At 49.9% G+C, this 2,912-nt stretch overlaps 1 pseudogene; it reads left to right on the forward strand.

Moving 5' to 3' along the window:
- Nucleotides 1–852: 852 nt before the first annotated feature.
- On the forward strand, nucleotides 853–2,704 carry LOC112669609 (furin-like; annotated as a pseudogene).
- The last annotated feature ends 208 nt before the right edge of the window (nucleotides 2,705–2,912 follow it).

Here is a 2,912-nt window from a genome sequence, read left to right on the forward strand (position 1 = left end):
ACAAAGGTCAGAGTGAAAATAAATGAAATAGAGACCAAAAAACAATGGAAAATATTCATGAAGCTAAGAGCTTATTCAAGAAAAATAGGCAAGCCATTAACTTGATTTACTAAGAAAAAAGAGATCGAAATACACAAAATTAGAAATGAAAGAGACATTACTGTATATCATTTGTTACACAAAATAATCAAATGATCATAAGAGACTGCCTTGTACACTTACATGCCAACAAACTGGACAACCTACAAGAAACAGAGAAATTTCTAGAAGCATAAAACCTACCCAGACTAAATCATAAAGAAATACAAAGTCTGAACAGATGGATTACTAGAAAGGAAATTGAATCATTAATCAAAAAACTGAGCAGAGAAAGTCCAGGACCACAGGCTTCCCTGGTAAATTTTATCATACTTTTACAAAAGAATGAACACCAATTCTTCTAAAACTCTTCCAAAAAACCAGAGGAGGAACCTGCTAAGGAGCTGGAGCTCTAGCCCAAGCCCACCCTGCACTGGTGGCTGGCTGTGTGGAAACCACCGGCCTAGCCTCTCTGTGGTGACACTGGTCCCTTGCAAGGGAGGATGCTAAGCACACACCACCCCCGCCTACAGTAGTGCTCTTTACTTCACCAGGGGCACAGGAACCACCACAGCACTCACCTGGAAAACTTATCCCCAGCCCCTGACTTCCTTGCAGCCGACCGCCCTCCAACTCTTCACAGCCCCACCTTGCTCCACCCTATGGTTCTGCCAGTAAGCACCCAGGGCACAGGCAATGAGGAAGCACTTGAGAACCTAGTCCCTATGACCAAGGAGTCCCAGGGCTCCGGGGTCCTGGCCACCTGTCTCCACCATGAAGCTGAGGCCCTGGTTTGCTTCAGCAGGTGCCTTGGTCCTGGTGGCAGCCATGCCTGTGACTAGAAGGTCTATACCAACACTTGAGTAAGCAAGCATTCCAGAAGGTCCAGCTGCAGCAGACAGCCTGGCACATAAGAATGGCTTCTTCATCCTGTGCCAGATATTCACAACTATTACCACTTCTGGCACTGAGAGGTGACAAAGCAGTCCCTGTTGCCTCACCATCTGGAACACCGTAGACTCTGGAGGGAGCCTCAATTACAGTGGCTGGAGCAGCTGGTGGCAAAGCAAAGGACCCAAAGGGATGCATACCAGGAGCCTAGGAACACCAAGTTTCAGCAGCAGTGGTACCTGTCTGGCATCACCCAGGGCAACCTTAACATGAAGGAGGCCTGCATTCAGGGGTACAACATTGTGGTCTCCATTCTGGGTGATGTAATCGAGAAGAACCACCCAGACTTGGCAGGTAATTATGATCCTGGGGCCAGCTTCAATGTCAATGACCAGGACCCTGACCACCAGTCTTTTTTTTTTTTTTTTAATTTATTCATTTATTCATGAGAGAGAGACAGACAGACAGACAGGCAGAGGGAGAAGCAGGCTCCATGGAGGGAGCCTGATGTGGGACTCGACCCCCAGGTCTCCAGGATCAAGCCCTGAGCTGAAGGTGGCGCTAAACCACTGAGCCACCCGGGCTGCCCTGACCTCCAGTCTTAGTGCACACAGATGAATGACAACTGGCATGGCACACAGTATACGGGCCAGGAGGCTGTGGTGGCCAACAACAGTATCTGTGGCATAGGTGTAGACTACAATGCCTGCATCGGGGAGGTACACATGTTGGATGGTGAGATGATAGACATGATAGGAGCACACCCCCTAAGACTGAACCCCAACCACATCCGCATCTATGATGCCAGCTAGGGCCCCGAGTATTGACGGCAAGCCCATGGATGGACCCAACTATCTCACTGAGGAGGCCGACTTCTGGGGGAAGTTAGCCAGAGCCACAGAGGATGGGCTTCATCTTTGGGCCTTGGGAAATGAGGGCCAAGAGCATGACAAGTCTAATTGTAACTGATATCTACATGCTGTCCCTCAGCAGCACCACAAAGCTTGGCAATGTGTTCTGGTATAGCAAAGCCAGCTTGTACACACTGGCCACTACCTATAGCCATAGCAACCAGAGCAAGAAGCAGATAGGGGATGCTTCTAGGATCTTCAGAAGTGTACAGAGTCTCACACAGGGATGTAGGCCTCTGCCCCATTGGCAGCTGGCACCATCATTCTCATCTTGGAAGCCAGAAAGAGCTTCACCTGGTGAGACTTCAAAGTCAGCCTACCTCATTGCTAATGATTGCATCAGCAATGGTGTGGGCCCAAAGGTGAGCAATTCATATGGTACAGAATATTGGACAAGGGCTGTGGTGAGCCTGGCCTAGAACTGGATGGCAGTGGTCCCACAGAGGAAGTGCATCATGGACACCTTCACTGTGTCTAAGTACATTAGGTAACAACTGGAGGTACAAAAGACTGTCCCTGCCTGCCTGGGGGAGCTCAGCCACAGCACACAACTGGAGCATGCACAGTTCCACCTCACCCTCTCCAACTATCGCCATAGCTACTTGGCTGTCCAACTGGTCAGCCCTACAGGCACCTGTTCCACCTTGCTGGCTGCCATGTCAGACAATTACTCCACAGATGGGTTTAAGAACTGGGTCTTCATAGTAATCCATTCCTGGAATGAGAAGTCTTCTGGCAAGTGGGTCCTGGAGACTGAAGACACCAGCAAAGCCAACAACTATGGGACACTAAGTTCACCTTTGTGCTGGATGTCATGGCCCTGAGAGCCTGCACACACCTCCCTAGAGTTCAAGACATATTTCCAGTCAGTAGCACTGAGAATGATGTGGAGATCATGCAGGCCAGCATCTGTGCCCCATGTCACACCTTGCGTGCCATGTGCCAGGGCTGGCCCCTACAGGCTGCCTCAGTTGTCCCTGCCATGCCTCCCTCAACCCTGTGGAGCAGATGAGTTCCCAGTAGAGCCAGAGC

The sequence above is a fragment of the Canis lupus genome, chromosome 25, assembly GCF_003254725.2.
Source record: "Canis lupus dingo isolate Sandy chromosome 25, ASM325472v2, whole genome shotgun sequence".
Classification (NCBI taxonomy): domain Eukaryota; kingdom Metazoa; phylum Chordata; class Mammalia; order Carnivora; family Canidae; genus Canis; species Canis lupus.